The 21,399-nt window shown below is 40.1% G+C and overlaps 1 protein-coding gene across 12 annotated transcripts in view; it reads right to left on the bottom strand.

Annotated features, from left to right (window-relative positions):
• The window catches only part of NCAM1 (neural cell adhesion molecule 1), a 297,758-nt gene that overhangs the window by 153,821 nt on the left and 122,538 nt on the right, over positions 1–21,399 (bottom strand). The gene's annotated exons all lie outside the window — the stretch shown is intronic.

The following is a 21,399-nucleotide window of genomic DNA, read 5'->3' as shown; positions in this document are numbered from 1 at the left end:
GAAGGAAAATATTTATCGCATCTTTCAAAAGAAATAACATTCATTATACTCCCAAGAAAATAAGTTTCAAATAGAGTAAATATTCCCATTGGCAAAAAATGAAAAACAGACATTTGTTCTTAAAAGTCAGGTTATGAAAGACTAATATCAGCCCAATGGAGCGGTAAGGTAAAAATAGCTTCTCTCTCCTGCTCTCGTGCACGAGTTGGTCCTGCCTTAGCTATACCCCCAATGTGGGGTCAAGGAAAATGTACTGAAAAGTAGAGTCTTCAGCTACCTAATAACTAGCAGTCCAACAATCGAAAAAACTGTTAGAAGTTACATAGGGAATTTACCATTTTCACTATTTTTCAGTCAAAGGTGCTATGTTCTGGGAGAAAGATTTTCTTTTTCTCTTAGTAAACATTCACTCATAAAGCTTAAAAAACAAAATCTGCTAGAAGAAAATTCAAGCAAAAGCCAACTTAAATAATTAATAAATTTATTCAAAAAAATCACACTTATTTCTAATGAGAGATGATTACTGATTATAAAGGATGCTTTTGATACATTTTTGAATGAATGAAAAAATAGGTTACAAGACATAATAGAGTATAATCTGTTTTAAAGATATGTATATTTACAACAGATATGCAGAGGAAAATGCACAAGATATACAACAAGGTGTCAATATTCTCAGTCATGTTTAACTGAGGAATAATTTACATACAATAAAATGTCCCTATTTTGTATACAGTTCTGAGTTTTGATAAGTGTATATGGTCATATAACCACAATCATAATCAAGATATAGAACACTTCTTTTACTCCAAAAAAGTTCCCTTGTGTCCTATGGTCCAGACCTCTCTCTCCCCACCCCAGCCCCTGGCCACTGCTGATCTGCTTTCTTGCCTGGTAGCAGTGCCTATTCTAGAACACCATGCAAATGGAATCAGACAGTAAGTACCCTTTTGATTAACACTGTTTTCTAGAATGTGGGATTATATAACAGATAATGATTTCTTTGCCCTTATTATCTCACTTATCTATATTTTCTAATTTTTCATTATAAACATAATAACTTTTGCAATTTAGAAAAACAAAGGTAAAAAACTAATTAATGGTGGCCATTTGGGATAAAGCCACGAGAACACAAAGAAGAGCAAATGTTGTGTACGACATTTAAACTGAACTTTGAGAAGTAATGGAGAATCAGCTTGGGCCAGGCAAACATCTTAGCTGTGCTACCTACTAGTTGTGTGATGTTGGGCAGGTCGTTAATCACCTTTTAGCTTCCATGTCCTCATTTTCTAAAGTAGGGATTTAAATAGTGCCTATCTCACAAAGCTGTTATGAGGATTAGATGAGATCGTGCGTGTAGATCACTGGCGCTTTTTTTTTTTTTTTTTTTTTTTGAGACAAAGTCTCATTCTGTTCCCCAGGCTAGAGTGCCCTGGTGTCGGCCTAGCTCACAGCAACCTCAAACTCCTGGACTCAAGCAATCCTTCTGCCTCAGCCTCCCGAGCAGCTGGGACTACAAGCATGAGCCACCGTGCCTGGCTAGTTTTTTCTATATATATATTAGTTGGCCAATTAATTTCTATTTATAGTAGAGATGGGGTCTCGCTCTTGCTCAGGCTGGTTTCAAACTCCTGACCTTGAGTGATCCTCCAGCCTCGGCCTCCCAGAGTGCTAGGATTACCGTGCCCGGCCGATCAATGGCGCTTATTAGTAAAATGTAGCACTAAGATTATGTGCATTTCTTTCTTTTTCTTTTTTTTTTTTTTGGCGATTCTTATTAGCATTACTAACATTAGTGAGGCCTCTTTGGGAGATGTCCCAGTAGAGAAGGCTATTCTAGGCCCAGGAACAAGCTGTGCAGGAGACGTTCACAAAAAGAGAAGGGTCTGCAAATAGAGGCAGAGGGAAGGGGGTATCGGGAACATGGAGCCAGGTCAACGGCACACGTTTTAAATCTCAAAACTAAATTCTAGACATCTTGCTTCAGAAAACTTAAAACTTCTGGTTATTCAAAACAAAGTTCTCATTATTTTGTTTTTCTGAGTGAATTCAAACACCTGTGGTCTTCTGTTCCTGGAATTTTAAAAGTAATGGCTCATTACTCAAGGGACCTTGGGAATTGTCATTGTCAAAACCAGCCACTCTTACATCTTTAATCCAGACTTTCTTACTGTTTAGAACCCAGTGATCCTTTAGTGAAAACACACATTTGTATTTTTCTAGCTCTCCTCTCCCCCATAGGAACAGCCCAAATCCTCTAACCCTTTCTTCACCCCACTATATGGTATGGACTTAGGGGAGAAGGGGAAAGTTAGGAGTCTAAACCAGAACATGACATTTAAGATCAGTGCACAAAGAGGCCAAGCAACTGTAGATATTCATCTCTACAAGGTTTTTGGTTGTCAGAGACTCTGGTGTGAGAATGAGTTCATGAAGAAACAAATATGATCCACCTTTATCTTCCCAAGACTGTACTATATGCCAGGAACTGAGTAAGTGTGTCTCTGTTGAGAACCTCCCCAATGTATTGACTGAAAATAGAACATCTCATTTAATCTTCATCCTCAGAATGAATTCATAATTCACTGAACTGATCCAGGCTTTTGATAATAAATAGCAATTGAATTAGAAAGCATGCCTGTGGCCATTGGCCAAATGTATCCATATATCATTATAAAAATAGGACTATTGGCTTCATGCACTTTGGCCGAAAAACAAGTGTAACCACATTACAGTTAAGTTCACCCTCCATATATACTTTCTTATGTGTGTGTCTCTATGTATATTTGTGTGTATGTATGTATGCATGTATGTACATATGTAAAAAGTTAATGGACCACATCATTGAGACACAGGGACCAAGGAATGATCTCCTAAATATCAAGCATACTCTATCAGATGCTTGGTTGAATGCCATGAAATGGTCCCTTTGATTAGAAAAATCTCTTCATTTCCACACCCTACCCACCATCCAAGATGCAGCTCAAAAGGCACCTCTCCATCAAGCCCTTCCCAGTCTCTCTGCACCAGAAACAGTCACTTTCTCCTATCTACCTTGGATTCATTATTTATATACATGTCTTCTCCACACCACAAAACAAAAACTTCCCTAAAAATAGAGCCCATGGACAATTCTTATTTATGTTGTGAACTTTTGCAAAATTGGGGATCAATATAAATTTTCAGAATTAAATAAATGAATGACATTTTATTTCATTTTAATATAACCCCCATCAATTCTTTTTCTCTTAAGATAGTACTAACCACACAGGCCAGAAATATGACTCAGGAATATGTCTTTGGCAATATGCTTATTTCCAATTCCTGACAATTCCTGGCTCCTCTTAAAACCTTAATGAAATGCTTCAATGGATATACCGGATAGTCCACTGGATCTCTGTAAACCCAGTAAAAAAAAAAAAAAAACAGTAAAAAAAAAAGGAAGAAAAGAAAGAAAGAAAGAGAAAAAGAGAGAGAGAGAAAGAAATAAAGAGAGAGAAAGAAAGAAAGAAAGAAAGAAAGAAAGAAAGAAAGAAAGAAAGAAAGAAAGAAAGAAAGAAGAAAGAGAGAGGGGAAGGAAGGAAGGAAGGAAGGAAGGAAGGAAGGAAGGAAGGAAGGAAGGAGGGAGGGAGGGAGGGAGGGAGGGAGGGAGGGAGGGAGGGAGGGAGGGAGGGAGGGAGGGAAGGAAGGAAGGAAGGAAGGAAGGAAGGAAGGAAGGAAGGAAGGAAGGAAGGAAGGAAGGAAGGAAATTGAGTGTTGAGTTTAAGAAAAAATTTATTCTGGATAGTGCAGACTGCTTAGATTGAGTTTTATAAGTGCATGAATAAAGGATTTGTCTTCATATGCTTTCAGGTTAACAAAGAAATTTTTGTCTAGACACCAATACTCTAATCTTATCAGGGATCACAGCTAATTTCTAAGTTTTAATTTATTAAATGACTTGTATAAAAGATGAATCAAGAAACAGAATATGCAAATCGAGTACTCTAAAGGAGGGATAACTTTCTCCCCAAATCTGAGAAAGCAATTACCTAGAAGTCAGAGAGCTCCAAACAATATTCATTCTAATTCGGCATCTCTTTTCTTCTTCAAAGTTTCAGAATTTTAAAAGTTAGGGGAACAAAAATGTGGCATCTTCCAGTGCGCTGCTCAGAGACAACTAACATTCACTGATTACCTGACACGTGGCTTTATATGCCTTTGCTCACCTTGTCCTCAGACAAGGCAAATGCCTATTAAGCCCATTTTACAGATGAAGATATTGAATAATATATATTAAAAATTATGAATACACAAGGGTCCACAGGAAAACATTCCTAAACAAAAGCTTAATTCCTATTAAGTTAATCTTTAAAGTTCAATATTAAAATCTGAGGACTTATGGGCAACACTGATTAATTCATTTTCAATCAACTCCAATGAACACAACCTATTTTCTAAACACTAAAGAGTTTGAGGGAACTTATCTCCAAATAACCATAGAAATTTCCAGAAAATTCGAATGTGGCCTGGGAGTTAACAATAATAATCTCTGAGAAAAGGACAGCACAGGTTTAATAACACAGAAGTTGCAGTTTATTTGTGGAGTTCTACTGGGTTATGTCCCTAGGATTACTCCAGAAGATGCCACTCCTTTAATTTATGCCAGGTGGTCAATGTGAGAGGTATAACATTTCCAGTAGTGTTTTTTTCTTTCTTAAAGTTAAGCTTCAAAAGCATTTATGGAATACCCACTCAAAAAGCCTGGAGCTCTGTGCATATTATTTCATTTCATTCTCACCACCTAATGAAATTATTATTAATAATAGTATTTTATCCATTGAGGACCCTCAGAGTCCACAGAGAGATGCTAAGTTTATTGTCTACAAGCACACAGCTAGCAAGAGGTGGAGCTGGAACAAAAACCCCAATATTTCTAACTTTAAAATCCAAGCTTTCAGGCCGGGCGCTGTGGCTCACGCCTGTAATCCTAGCTCTTGGGAGGCCGAGGCGGGCGGATTGCTCAAGGTCAGGAGTTCAAAACCAGCCTGAGCAAGAGCGAGACCCCGTCTCTACTATAAATAGAAAGAAATTAATTGGCCAACTGATATATATATAAAAAAAAAAAAATTAGCCGGGCATGGTGGCGCATGCCTGTAGTCCCAGCTACTCGGGAGGCTGAGGCAGGAGGATCGCTTGAGCCCAGGAGTTTGAGGTTGCTGTGAGCTAGGCTGACGCCACGGCACTCACTCTAGCCTGGACAACAAAGTGAGACTCTGTCTCAAAAAAAAAAAAATAAAATAAAAAAAAAATAAAATCCAAGCTTTCTCAAGCACACCATAGAACCACACTTCCCCCAAGTATTTCTGCCTCCACTTTGTCAGAGCTCAAATGTTTGAGTCCATTCAGCCTCTTTTCAGGATGCCATCATTTTCTTATCCTCATCTTCATCACTGAATATTCAAACCAAACTGAACTGAAAGTTGTGAACACAGCAACTGAGAAATCACTGTGTAAAACAAACCAATAGAGTTCTGATTCCAATTCCATTACTCAGGGGGGGAGAGACCGCAGGCAACTGTGGGCTGGGCATCCTGGTCCACACCACATAACTGCCTCTGTTCTCACTGCCATTTGTACATTTCTCTTTGGGCTTTTTTAGAAACAGATGGGCTACTGACTGAGTATTATCAGTTCCAATTTATGCAGCTGGAGCATCCCAGAATGGCAGAAATAGCAATCTTCTGAATAATTTCTCCTGCCACAAACAACTGCTGCTTCTCCCATAATAACCCCCTCAGTGGGCCTGGGGAGCATTCTTCCCATTCCAAGAGCTATGGTTCAGTTTATTTTAAACCACAATGTCCTTTTGTATGTTGGTGAAAGAAATGCTCCAAACTTGTAGACCACCCGATCTTTGTTTTGTCTTTCCTAAGGCAGGTAACACCAGATGATAATATTTGGGTTAATGGACTTTTAATGTCACTAAAAAGAAAACCAACATGGGAGACAACTCAACTGTTTTTCTCCTCTTCATAAAACATAAGAGACTTCACGTGTCAAGAGCCTAGGGGTGTCACAGTGAATTGCCAATTTTATCTTATCAACTCTTAGACCACCAAAAAGCCAACAAACCACAAACCTTGTGGGCCATATTTTGAACCATAATGCCATGCATTCAGAGGTCTTCAGAGTTTGGATGTTTGTTGTTATGGGGATAAAAAGATCCAGATATCTCACCAAATAGTTTCTTTTTCATTTGAGTACTTTGCAACCACAATGTACCCATCTGATAAATGGGACCTGACAATATTTAGAAATAACTGAAATCACAGTCTACAGAATAATAAACTTAATTTGTTATCCATAAGACAGGACTTGTTTTCTTCAGATAATGATAATCTTCTTCCCCCAGTGGCAAAGATGACACCAATCAAACAAATAAATATTTGAAAATACATATTATAAATGGTATAACTGGTTATACAGAAACTAAGAAGTTTGTGGTGATGACAAAACTATGTTAACACATAGTTTTTCTATTTTTCAAACTCCTCTATTTTATGGCTCTTCACTTTACTAAGATATAAAGCACATACAAAAAAAATTCAGCCTTTCAAAGATCAGTGGTTTTTAGCATATTCATAGAATGGTACAACCATCACCACTATCTAATTTTAGAACATTTCCATCACCTGAAAATGTACCCATTTGCAGTCACTCCCTATTCTCTTTTCCCAGCTTCTGGCAACCACTAATCTACTACTTCCTGTCTGTATAGACAGGAATCATGGACATTTCATATAAATGGAAGAAGCAAATACTATATGGTCTTTCGTATCTGGCTTTTTTTCACTTAGCATAATGTTTTCAAGATCTATCCATGTTGTAGCAATATATTCATATTTCATTCCTTTTAATGGCCAAATAACATTTCACTATATAAATATACATCTCTTATTTGTCCATTCATTAGTTGATGGGCCTTTGTTTTGTTTCCAATTTTTGGCTATTGTGAGTAATGCTGCTATGAACTCTGTGTACAGGTTTTTGTGTGGATCTATGTCATGTAGCTCATTTTTTAATGAAAACTGCAATCTTTGGCAAAGAAAGAAATAGGAATTATTTTATGCCAATGAAAGGTAAGGTCTTAATAATGGTAAGAATTGTGAGAGAGCAGAGTACAGAAATGAAGAAGCCAGACGTGGGAATGCAAGGTAAGGCCCATCCTCTTCCTGGACCAGAACTGCCACACAGCAGCGGTGGCGTCTCTGGGCTTCCTCCAACTGCAACTGGGACCCACGGCCCTCCAACCTCAAGGGTACATAGAGGAGGGTGAACGAAGCTTGCACACCCCACCCACAATCCTCAAAAATCCATCTCCATTTCCTGGACTATGAAGTGGAGGGATGTTTGAGGGATGTTTGAACCAAACCCCTTGCATTCTTCTTAAATGACCTCAAAAAGTATGCTTACTATAGCCTGAAACAGATCAATACACAAATCAGATTTTTATTCATGTTCCCTTCCATTGTGACATACCACCTCTTCCAAAAAAAAAGAGAAGATTCAAATAGGCAAATAAGTTAATAAAAAAAATAGCTCAACCTATTGCATTCAAATATTCCTAGGAAAGGACAGACACACTTAAAATTTACTTCGTTTCTATGTTGATTAAATATCAAAGGTGATTTCCAAGTGTCTGAAGTATTAGCCAAAGAGGCTACCCATTAACTTCTACACCCTCAAGTAAAATAATATGGCAGGACTCAAGTCCATAAGACTCAATTTATTCCCAAACTAGAGGTTCAAAAGATCAGTAATTAAGAGGCTATCTAGGACAAAGAAAAAAGGTTTTGCCTCCTTCAAATTACCAGAGATGGTTTGCTAACTATTGCCTAAAGACAATGAGCAAACACCCCCCAATTCGGCTTTGTTCTCATTAGAAAGGACATCAACCCAGCTGAAAGGCAGCCACGGCCCAGGGATACTGCATTCCATCCCTGTTGTTGCTTCACAATTGGCTTTGCATTTTTTTACAGAAATACGGAAAAAAAAAGTCACAAATAGCTGGGCCTCCAATGCAATATACTCATTCACACACAGGTTATCACAATCTTTTTATTGACAAAATTAAAGCATCTGCATGTCTTGTAGAGAAAAAAAAAATACAGCCATACAGGCTGCAGCATCTGAGCCTCCATATGTAAACTATTCACCCTTTCAGTGGGGCAGTATCAATCATTGTTACTGTTCTCCCCACTGCTATAAACAAAAAACCTTTGCCGGCTGCCTCCCTCCTCCTCCTCCCCGCCCCCCACAGGAAAAACAAAACAAAACAAAAAGCTAGTCAGGGCCTCCGCTGCAGAGTCACTGAACCCTCGGCCAAAAGATACTGGAGGCAGCTGACAAGTCAAGCAATCAGGAGCAGAAAGGGACACACACTCAGGAGAAGGGAAGCGCCTGCCGCATCTGCCCCACTGCCTGGCGTCCTAGGGCCCTCCAGCTACCAAAAAACTAAATGATTGGAAAAGCCATTTAAATTATCAGATGAAAGTCAAAAGATGAGGAAGGTTTCGTGACATATGAAAAATAAACAAAAAAATCTAATTGCAGCACCTATAAATGAAGTTGGAACACAGCCCTTCACTGGCATGTGGTGTGTGGTCACGGGAGGGCTGCGAAGGCAGAGCTCAGTAGCTGGGGCAGAGATCATATAGCCCGCAAAGCCATTACTAATTGTTATCAGGCCCTTTACAGAAAAGCTTGGGGACCCTTCCATGGTCTAACCTAGCAGGAGTCTACATACCATCCCAAATCTCTAAAATAGATCTCCAGAGAGACAGCAGGTTATAAACCACCTTACGACCCGTTATCCCGGGATGGTGGGCACTAGATTTGTGGAGGCAGGTGAGTTAGATGGCATTCCCATCCACGGAAGCACAAAAAATTATCAGACCTCCCAAGTTTACTGGGTTGAGAGTTTCTGCCTACAAACAACTTGTCTCTTTTTGTAAATTTGTTTCAAGCAACACAGCTTATCAGTGAACACAAGACCATATTAGCTGCCCACAAATTAGCATTTAGTACAATTATCTACAAAAGGGACAAGGAATCCATTTACATTTCAAATCTTCTTCACTCCATTTAGCCTGAAACTTTTTTCAAGGAACAAACACATTCAGGAACGCTAGATAACTACTTCTTATCAATTTGGACACCATTTTAATCCACCCTTTAATAACACTGCCTGTGTGAAGGCGGAGGAGTGAAGCAACTAGGGAAACAGAATAACTAATGAATAGAAATTGGAAGCCCAGCAGGCTTACTAACAGCAGCCAACCTGCTATGATGTCAAAGTTTCATTAATTAGATGCATTAATCAACCACTCCCTATATACTCATGTTTCCTCAACTCTACCATGTACTTATCAAAGAAAGCAACGCACTTTTGTTTTTGCCTAATTAAAAAATGATGTGCAGAAAAATGTCTGCAACCAAACTTCATAATTTAAATGTCAACCCAGTTCATTTTGTGACTAATAATCAAGCAGATATGTTTTTGTTTTTATGATGGAATAAAGGACATAACTACAGGATTCTAAATGTTTCCAAATTCTGGAAGGAGGATTAAAAGACTTAATAGCTGATCTTGTCTTAACAAAGCTTTTGCTCCCAAAATCTTAGCTGACCCTTCACCTTCCCCCATGAAACTGCTCAGTTGTGGTTTGCTTTTTAGTGGTTCCTTTTAGTGCAATAGTAGAATGGTGGTCTAAATTTTAATCAAAATTTGCTCATGTTTAAACTCGTCAGTTCCTCATTTTTTTTTAATCATTGAAAGTAATTAAGTAAATACCAAGTTGCAGAGAGGTACAGATGGCCGGGGAATCTATGGGAAGTCCAGCTGGCATATCCATGTGCCTCCAAGCCAGCAATACCAGTCGTGGCTTCCAATCTGACAGTGGCTAGGACAACTGTCACCTCCACAGCTCCCATGCCAGGCAAAGGAATTGTGAGACTGGTGGTTAGGCCAGTGAGGTCTCACCTCACTGACTGCAGCAAATTTGATTTCAAATTTCCTAAGAAGTGAAACAGTCCAGCTTCCTTTGTGTCTATAATAGGTCAACCATGTTTCTATTACCATGTGTGTATTGAGTGTGGGAGCATTCTGCACAGGTGTGCCCTCCTGTGCATTATAACCTCCAATACTTCTGCAAAACAATCTTTAACACATTTATATTTCATGAAATATATTCCATGAAAAAATCCTCCTGAAAAATTAAAAATGTATGGAATAATAACTCCGAAAGAACTTTTTCGCATGACGAAAAAACGCAGTTATTCTCGACACTATACAAGGGTAGAGTTTATTACAATCTTCTGAACAAGTGATGAGCTGGCAGGATTAAGAAATAACCACATTTCCCTTCGTTTTTAACATGCAATAATCTATACTTGGGGGAAAATAAAAACAAACATAGCAGTATTCTTAATCAGTTGGTAGAAAACAGAACATCACGTAAGTAGACTAATGTGTGCAAACAAAGGAGAAATACCCAGAGTTTGAAAGTCAACTTATTTATGTTGTAAAATAATACAAATCACTTGGGAAGCATATCCTGGGAAACAGCAAAGCCAAATTTATTAAGTTACATAACCCTCTGGGCCTCAGTTTCCCCAGTGGAAGATGATCTCAAAGTGTGATTGTTCAGATTAAATGAGTTCTTAAAGCACCTGGCACACTGTAAGCATTTTCAAGGTGTTAACTTTTATTATTTTATATTTTATTATATATTTATTTAATTATATTATAAAATATATTTTATTATATATATTTAAAATATATATATTTTATTATTTATTATTACTTAATTATTGAAATTATTCCTAAAGTATCAGTCACATGTTCTTCACAAAAACCTAACTTTTTTGGACACATAAGGAAATACAAAATAAATGGTTCATTCGATTAGCGTAATCGGGTCAAACAAAGAGAAGAAATGAGAAGGAAAGCAGGGAAAACAGGCGAAAGTGTGGGGCTCGGACTGGTAATTAAGCAGCAATACACAGCGCAACCATAATTTATGACAAGTCATAGAGGAGCGAGTTTAAATAAGGCAAGAAGCAGAGTTATGAAAGTAACGAAGGAAAATAACAATGCCATTAAAAACAAGGTCACATGTTCAGCTGTGCCAACAACTAACATGGGAATTGAAGCCATGATGGAAGAACTTAATGCCTCTTTCATATTTCATTTTAAAGGTTTTAATAATTATTCAAACTTCCTGGCATTGCCACAACAGTGGAGGCCATGGGAACTCCAGGATGGGCACGAAAGAATATTCTAGAAGTAGGTAAGTGCGGCAAGTTAGAGTGACAGCAGTTCCAATAAGACATTTCCAGGCCAAAGACAAACCAGGATAACTTTTCCCTAAGTCTCCCTAAAAAGGATAGGTTCAGTCCTCCGCATAAGCTGAGCTGGATTCTACTATGTTGAATACAATCAGGTTCCTTCTTGGGACAAGAAAACAAGACAGAACAGGAAGAAGTGACTTCTTTTGACACATTCTCTTTTACAACCTCAGAGCGGTGTAAAGGGCTAGAACGGGTGGTCCAGGGACATTCTAGAGAAGCCATATTAGAGTTGCCATGGCAACCCCCAGCAAGAGTTTAGAGATGAAAATGGCAAGAGGGGGCAGTTCCAGTAGCTTCCAACAGGTGGAGCAGGCAAAATTTAGGGTGGTAGGTGCTGGCTGAAAAGAAGGTAGGATTTTTTGCATGGACAGAACTTCAGATAGCCTTTCCGTCCTCTGAAAATAAAAAGCACTTGAAGCACAGCCCATAACCAGCCCGGGGAGCGCTCTCTCTGTGCTAAAGATGGGCTTGGGTGAGCATTTGCTTCTGCTCTTGCTCATCTTTGTCAACTCCTTTCATCCTTCTGGTTTGTTTGTTTGTTCGTTTGCATTGCTCTGTTAGCTAGATAAAGAGGTTATTACAAACAGAATTAATTTATTCTAGCTACTGGTCCAGGAAAGCATATGGTGAATGTGACAGAACAATAGTTATCTGTAACTGTGCAGTGATAAACTCAAGAGAAACAACCAAACACGGGTGGCCCTATCCACTTCCCAGCAGATGATGAATTTAGTACTTTACTCAACACCCTCTCGTCTTCTCATTATGCTTTCTGTATTCTCTTTCTCAGCTTTCTCCAAGGTCTTATTTATCCCATCTTGACAAACAGTCCATGAGGCTGCATAGCATAGGAATAAAATAATAGGTTCTGCAACCAAGCTACTTAGGTTTGCCTCTAATCTCCACCGCTAAATAAGTGGGATCTTGGAAAAATGAATATCTCTATGTCTCACTTTCCTTTTCTACAAAATGGAAGGAAAATAATAGTGTCTACCTGCTAGGATTGTTCTGAGGACTAAATGAGCTAATCTTTGTAATGTGCTTAGAATAATGCCCCACAGAAATTATTATTGTCATCGGGAGACGTGTCCGGGAAGACAAGCAACTTCCACAGTGGTTCTTCTAAACAATGGTCCTGTTCAATGGTTTTAATTATCTCCAGGAACCTGCTGACTGTCCACTCTTCTTCTCCTATGGCCATCGTTCTTCCATAAACCTGCGGGCATATATCCTCGGAAGTCCTATGAGCACTTCAAACCCGAGAAATTAAGTCAAATTGGAACACACTATGTTCCCCTCATCGTGAGGGCTTTGTTTTACCCCAGTTCTTCAATTGACATTCATTATTCTGGTCTCATATCTAATGTACTTCCTCATGGAGGCCTTGTCTGATCACTTTTTAAAGTCATCTCTTCCTTTGCCCATTCCCTACCTTAGTATTCTGTTGTAGTTTTGGGTTTTTGTTTGTTTGTTTGGGATTTTTTTTTTTTTTTTTTTGGAGACAGGGTCTTGCTGTGCTGCCCAGGCTGGAGTGCAGTGGCATGATCATAGCCCACTGCAGCCTCCAACTCCTGGGCTCAAGCAATTCTCCTGCCCACCTCAGCCTCCCTAGTAGCTGGAGCTACAGGCACATGCCACCATGCCTAGTTTATTTTTTATAGAGACAGCGTCTAACTATGTTGCTTAGGCTGGTCTTAAACTCCTGGCCTTAAGCGAACCTCCCACCTTGGCCTCCCAAAGTGCTAGGACTATAGGCATGAGCCACTGTTCCCCGCCTGTTGTAGTTTCTTATGGTCACTGTATCTGAGGTTATCTTTCTCACTTACAGTCGGCCCTCCATGTCTGTGGGTTCCATATCCACAGATTCAACCAACTGCAGATTTGAAATATTTGAAAAAATAAAAATAATACAAATTAAAAGTACACTATAACAGCTATTTACATAGCATTTACATTGTATTAGGTATTATAAGCAATCTAGAGATGTTCTAAACTATATGGGAAGATGTATATAGGTTTTATGCAAATACTACACCATTTTTATATCAGGGACCTGGGCATTTGCATATTTTAGTATCCAGGTGGGGAGGGTGCCCTGGAACCAATCTCCCCCACACCAAGGGACAACTGTATTTATTTGCACCCTTGTTGATTACATGTTGTGCCTACCAGACTGAAGCTCCATGAGAACAAGCACCTTGCTTCATTCACTGATTTATCTTTGGAACCTAGACCACTACCTGGCACTAAGTATGCCCAGTGTTCACTAACGCAGTTTGTTGAATAAATTCTGTGTCACAAATTTTATGACACTGCATGAATTTCAGGAAATTTTCCTTGTATATTTTGCTCAAGAGATGTTTTCATCACTTATGTTTAAAATAAAAGGTCCTGGCAGTTGGTAGGATAAGCTGAAGCTATCTAAGATGTTTAGATATGTGGAAAACTCCATTACCTCTGCAAGAGGAGGTAAATGAAGTCTCCGTAGTTTTCTTTCTTGTACACTTAACACAAAAGCTTACATACAAGTTCAACTCAAACACATCTTGATGATGATAGTAGTGATCTCACTGTGACTTTAGGTATTCATGTCAAAATATAAATGTCCATTAACAATAAGTAAATTTATATTGACATATAAACTTCTCTTGTTCTTCAAGGAATCATTTAATTATTTTCACTAATAATTATCTAAAATGTGTTCTTTAAAAAAAAAAAGGCTACTAGCCTTAAGGACAAAGTTTTTAAAAATAAGCCCAATTAATCCCTTACCAGTTACAACAAATGACAAGGTGATATATTTTATATAATCTCTCAGTTATATCTGGGAAATAATAGCATAAGGCACAGAACCTGCCCTCAAATGAACCAATACTGGTGCAAGTGCCTGAGCAAAAAGAAGGAACTGGAGAAATCAGATTACCTGACTTCGAATTACACCACAGAGCTGTAGTAACCAAAACACATGGTTCTGGCATAAAAACAGACACATAAACCCAGGGAACAGAATAGAGAATTCAGAAATATATCCACACATCTACAGTTAACTTACCATCAACAAAGGTGCCGAGAACATACAGTGGGAAAAGGACAGTTTCTCCAATAAATGATGCTGGGAAAACTAGATATCCATACACGGAAGAAGAAAACTAGACCCTTATCTCTCACCATATACTAAAAGCAAATAAACATGTATTAAAGATTTAAATCTAAGACCTGAAACTATGAAATCACTTGAAGAAAACATTGGGGAAATGCTTCAGGACATTGGTCTAGGCAAAGACTTCTTGAGTGATACCCCACAAAGAACATGCAGCCAAAGCAAAATTGGATCATATCAAACTAAAAAGTTTCTGCACAGCAAAGGAGACAATTAACAAAGGGAAGAGACAACCCACAGAATGGGAGAAAATATCTGCAAACCGCCCATCTGACAAGGGATTAATAACTAGAATATATAAGGAGTTCCAACAACTCAATAGGAAAAAAATCAAATAATCTGATTAAAAATGGGCAAAGGATCTGAATAGACATTTCTCCAAAGAATGTTTACAAATGGCCAACAGGTACATGAAAAAATGCTCAATATCATTAGTCATCAGAGAAATGCGATTCAAAACTACAATGAGATATCATCTCACTCAAGTTAAAATGGCTTTTATCAAAAAGGCAATAATGATTGCTGGTGAGGATGTGGAGAAAGGGAAACTCCCCTACACTGTTGGTGGGAATGTAAATTAGTGCAGCCAATATGGAAAACAGTATGGAGGTTCTTCACAGAACTAAAAACAGAACTACCATATGACCCACCAATCCCACTGCTGGGTATATATCCAAAGGATGGGAATTCAGTATATTGAAAAGATATCTGCACTCCCATAGCCAAGATTTGGAATCAACCTAAGTGTCCATCAATAGATGGATGGATAAAGAAACTGTGGTACATATACACAGTGGAATATTATGTGGCCAAAAAAAGAATGAAATCCTGCAATTTGCAACAACATGGATGGAACTGGAGAACATTATGTTAAGTGAATTAAGCCAAGCACAGAAAGACCAATCTCATATATTCTCACTCATATGTGGGAGCTAACTATTAAAAACAGTTGATCTCATGGGGAGAGAGAGTAGAATGCTGGTTACCAGAGGCTGGGGAGGGTAGTGGGGATTTGGGGAAAAAGTGGGGATGGTTAATGGGTACAAAAACATAGTTAAATAGTCAGACAGAATGAGCAATATTTTATACACAACAAAGTGACTATAATGAAAAGTTAGGGTATACTTTAAAATAACTAAAAGTGTAGAATTGGAATGCTCCTAACACAAAAAAATGATAAAGACCTGAGCTGATGGATACCCCAATTACCCTGATTTGATTAATTCACATTGTATGCCTATACTAAAACATCACATGTACCCTATAAAGATATACAACTATTATGTATCCATAATAATTAAAAATAATTTTTTAATTAAAAAAAAAACAAAACAGGAGAACATAGTGTAAGAGGCAGGGATGAGGGCTCTGAACCCAGGCCCAGGAGTTTATAATCTGTGAGGCCAGTTAATAGAGATCTATTAAGATTCTGGAAAAGGGAATAACACAGCAGACAAAAAAAAAAAAAATCAAATGAAAGTTTAAAAAAATTCAGAAAAAGCACAGTATTGGAAGAGGCCCGCCTGATGATCTAGTATCCAACAGCTACCTTGTCACAGATAAGGAAATGGAAAACCAGAGTGCAACAGAGACAAGCTCCGAGTCCCAGAGCAAGTTGGTGCTTGTGTTGAGACTGGAATCCAAATCTCCTGACTGTTAACCTAGCACTTTCCCCAAGTGCTACCAAAACATTGTGTATGTGTGTGTATATGGCAGAATATGGCATGATATATATGTGTGTGTGTATGTACATAAATATATACATTCATATACTCATTATGTGTATACACACATACACACTCCTCATGTTTCAGTGAAAACATCCACCAGTGTACATATTGTGGTGATAGGCAATGATTTTCCCTGGGACAAAGAAGCAGAAGGCCACCGAAAGCTTTCCCCATCCATCCGCCCTCTCTCCAGAACTGCACAATCTCTCCCTCTGCTCTTCCTTCTCCTCTCCGGGTTTGCTACTCTGCACCCATGTGTTCAGAAGTATAATCTTAGCACCAGCCCTGACCTCTGAGCTGAGCTGCAGTTGGCATTTCTAATGACCCACTGTCCACATTCACCTGAATACGACACACACCCCTGTGTACATATTTACCAGATGGAACACATTAACTTCCTACCTCTCACATCCTCCCTGACATATTTCTCCTCCTTCATTCTGCTCCCCGGGTAAGGGTACCACCTCCCTCCCCCAGGATACAAATCTCCCCTTGTCATCAATTCCTCCCCTTGTCCTTCTCATTGGTAACACATTTTGTCAATGCTATTTCAGAAAGGTATCCCTAATTCATCTCCCCCAGCCCCATGGTATTCTATGGCTGGAGACCCAGCTCAGGCCTGGAGTTCTTCGGCAAGTGGGCACGAGGAACGGCCTCCCACCTCTGCAGGCCACGAAACCACTACATCCTCCTGAACAGGGGTTCCTTGTGTTAATGGAACAGCATCCAAACAATCATTTGACTGTGGAGTCATTCAGTTACTCAGCACGGATTGACCACCCTCCACCACGCTGAGAACTGGGCAAACTGATCTTAGATGCTCAGTCTACGGGTCAGATAAACACACACACACACACACACACACACACACACACACACACACACACACACACACTCACACTGTATTAAAGCAGGGCCAGTGCTGTATCAGAAGATGGTACAAAGCTGAGAATGGAGTGATTAGCTTTGCTTGGCGGCAGGGATCAAAGTCATGGCACAATTCCTCACAAGCACTTAGCAAGTATTAATTCATGATAGACCAGCTATACTGTTCCTCTTCAATCATATTCTCTTTACAAAATTACTGAGTTTTGATCTGACCTCAGTGACATATCAAGGTCTAGTTCCCTTCTGTGCTCAGGGTTATCGGGAAATCTTAACAGCAAGGCCTTGAAGGTCCCATTTACTGTAAGTGATCTAGCAGCTTGAAGAAGAGAAATAGAAAATAATTAATCATTGGAAACCAGATAGTATTTTCCTTCATTGTAAAAACACTCATATAAAAAAAAATACACCTATGGTTGTTTGCATATGAAATAAATGTGATTTAAGATTAAAGATTTCCCTTGACTGCCTTTCTCATTCTTGTCAACGTGACTTGGAAAAGACTTAGGCCACAGCCAACAGAGCTGTTTGATGAGAGTCAACAAAAACATCGTCTGTCCTCCCTTAATTCCAATTGCGACGGCCCAGATGGCCTTGCTGACCTCCTATACTGGCCCATCCGTCACGGACTGGTGAGACCTCGGCATAGCTAAAGCCTGTGGGGAAAAATTGCCCAACGGGGCAGTGAACGAGAGTGCCGGGCCTCCGCAGAGAATCCCGGGCCCCGACTGCTTGGGAAACACAGAACGCAGACCCAACATGGGCCTGGAAGGGCCTGGGGCCAGAGGAGGAACCAGACGGGCACAAAGGAGGGGGCAGAGCAGCGTAAAAGCCCTGGCCTCTCAAGCGTGCATTCGGATTCCAGATTCAGAGCGAGTGAAAAACCTCTCCATTCTAGGACAACACGGAAGGCTGAGGGAATGATCTAGTTCACGCTCTGAAGATTAAATGGCCAGCTGTGTGTGAAAGTTCACGCAGCACCCAAACGCTGACTATGCCAAAATACAAAATCCATCGTCTCCACAATGATTTTGACAAACACACCAGCCTGATTTCTATCTTCAGTCAACATGGCGCCAAATGGTAGAACTTTTCTGCTACTCTGATATCCGAATCAATTTAACTTTTTTTGTCTTGGATGCTGTCCTTGCTCGAGTTATCTGAGTGGTCCACACACACTAGCTATTGCCCAAAGTTGGGTCAACAGCTAAACGTCCTCCCCCAAGCCATTGCTCTTTGTTTTTAACTGTATAAAGGGAGCTGCATTTTTCTCTGTGTGTTTGAAGCCACATGACAGCACTAATTTGCTATTGATCGTTTTATCTATTCCTCAAGCCCACAGATGGAATGGCGACCAAAGTGGCATGCAGGTGTTTGTGCGCGGGGTGGGGGTAGGAGGTGATCTCCTGCAGAGAAGCACAGCACCCGGCAGCTGCAGGGAGACCCCCCACAAGGAGGCAGGCATCAGGAGGATGTAACGGTTTCCTGGCCAGCAGAGGTGGGGGGACGTTCCTCCTGCTTCCACCAGTCTGCAGAGGGCCCTTCACTTTTGCTATTTGCTCCACTCCATCTGCTCACTTGCTTTTAAGTAAAAGGATGGGAGACAACCCCTCCCATCAGAAATGGGATGACTTCTGTGTACCCGATTGTGTGTGTGTGTGTGGGGGGGCTACCAAGCATGCCTCACTTTCGCTAGCGTCTGCTCCTAGTGCGCCCACCTAGAGAGAAGAGATTGGGCGTTTGAAAACTTTCAAAGGGAAGCCTTCCAAAGGCTTAAGAATACAGAACCTCTACCCAGCTGTGCTTCATATGACCATAAACCTTAAAGGGATAGAATCTTCACTACTCAGCTGAATGACAGTCCTGAGGCCGGGCGGGGGGAGGAAGACCAGGCTGTGAACTACATTTGAGAATAAAATGGGAAAAAATTTTCTCCCACTCCAACTGGTGCAACGAAATTGCAAAGATTCTCTCAACACCTGCTTGAGCAGTTTTCTAGGAAACAAGCTTTCCCTAAGTGGACCTTCTCTGTGCTAAACTAGATGCCAGAAAGAAAAGCCATGTGTGCAGTGTGTGACCCATTTTCCATCAAATGGCCTGCCCCACGCTGGCTGAGCCACTGAGTGGTCCCCATCTGGGAGCAAGGGCACTCCTGGAGGAACACCGAAAAATAGCGATTTATGTTACCGGTGCAACAAAAAATCGCAACCCTGGGTAGTCCCAAAGTATAGCTGGAGCAGACCAGGCAATTCCTACTATTTTGTGTTTGTTATTCATTCACGCGGTCACTCACTAATGAGCCAGGATCCAAAGGTTCAAAAAGAATTCATGGTAAAGTAATATTCAATCAAGAAAACTCTATCTGCATAATTGTTTTCTTAAATATAAGACTATCATTATTTGGTCTTAGCATTTATTATCTTCATATTTAGCATTCAGTACTAGTATTTTGGGCGCCTTGTTTGAGAACCTCTGTGGTGAAATAGCAATCATGGGACCGTGCCAACCAATTCCTGAGGTTAAACACAGAGAGGGTTCTTCAGTGACAGTTACAAGTGACATTATATAATCCCACTCCTTTCTTCTAGAAGTGAGTGTAATGACTTATGTGCCTAAGATAAAAGGTATTTTTCCACCTGGTCCATACTATTTTGATTTGATAGCCCTCAACTAATAAGCAAGCAGGACAGAAGAGATGGCCAGCCTCTCCTGACCTTCCAAGTTCCCTAGCACGTAATCATCTTTAGAACTTAAAGACCAACAATAGACTTATGTAATTGCAATTTTATTGAGAACTGGCTCATTTCTGCCTGGATTTGAATTCTAGTCTCTCCCCCAAACCTCCTCCCACTATTTTCACTATTGGCAGTTTAACCTCCCTGTGACTCTGTTTCCCCATCTGTAAAATAAAATCGTAATAATAAAAGACCTGCCTCACAGAGTTGTTGGCATGATGCAACCACTGGCAGAGCCCCGGGAGCTAACAGTTTGTGCCAGCTAGGCATCTTTCACTTGAGAGGCAGTGTAGAGCACTGTGGTTGAAAACTCACCGGATTGAAACCACGGGTCCTCCCTTCACCTGTGAAATAGTGGGAAAGTTTATTTTTCTATGCTTCAATTTGCTCCTCTGTAAAACGTCGAAAATAACAGAACCTACATCATGGGTATGTTATGAAGTTTACATGAATTAACTTTAGAACACTGTCTAGAAGAGAGTAAATGCTTAATAATAAAGTTAACTATTATCGTCCGCGGGCAAGCTAAAAGCTGTAACTCTAAAAGATCCCGCCAAAGACGCCCTGAGAATTGTGTGCTAGTTTCCACTTAGGGGAATGCTGTCCCAGAAAGCTGGTAGGCAGGTGTGGGAATAAATCTTGTTGCCTCCCTGTCAATATTTCTTGAATCAGAACTCAATTAGAGCCCAATTTGTATTCAAGGAAGCAGCGGCAGAGGGTACCAGGAAAGGACACCCCCTGCTGTGTGTGTTCTTTTTCGCCTGTTTCTTCCCTTTCTAATCCTCCTGCTCTCAGCTGCAGTGGAACGGAGGGGGCTCTACAGCCAGAGAACCTCGGTTTGAATTCTCATCCCACCTTTGTGACTGTCAGGCAACCCACCTAATCCTTTAAAATCTTAGTTTACTTATCCACGAAATGGGGATATAAAACCTACATTGTAGGTTTCAAGGACTGAATGAGACGGTGCAGCACTTACTGCTCATGCGGCTTTACTTCCTATGATTCATGCCTTATTTACTGTCCTCAGTACCAACCCTGGACACAATTTTCTTGTTAAGTAATTATCTCCCTTCACCTCTGATACAGCTCTGGCCTCTAACCTACTTTCTTCATCCTAACATTTCGATCCAAGCCTTCTTGCCCTCTCATGCATGTCTAATTTCCAGTTATTATAAGCTGCTATTCCCAAGGCTATAACTGCAGCGATGAACTATGTCTGGCACTGGAACTCTGAGTGGCCTAGAAAAAGCGTGAGTCCAATAAAACATCTGCAGCACACCACCCTGCGATCAACCATTTGGGCCAAAGATACCCCTGGCAGAAAGCAACGGGAACAGGGGAGCGGTGAGCCCACTGAGCTGGCAGGCAATGGGGCATGATAAAAATATTTTAGGGTAAACAGATTTCTCTCTTACCAGTGCTTGATCTAGGGCAAGTTATTTAACCTTTTTGAGAAACGGTTAGCTTAAATCTTAAAATAGACTCATTCTACCAT

This window comes from Microcebus murinus, chromosome 4, assembly GCF_040939455.1.
Source record: "Microcebus murinus isolate Inina chromosome 4, M.murinus_Inina_mat1.0, whole genome shotgun sequence".
NCBI classification, from domain to species: domain Eukaryota; kingdom Metazoa; phylum Chordata; class Mammalia; order Primates; family Cheirogaleidae; genus Microcebus; species Microcebus murinus.
This window is presented reverse-complemented; position numbering and strand designations above follow the sequence as displayed.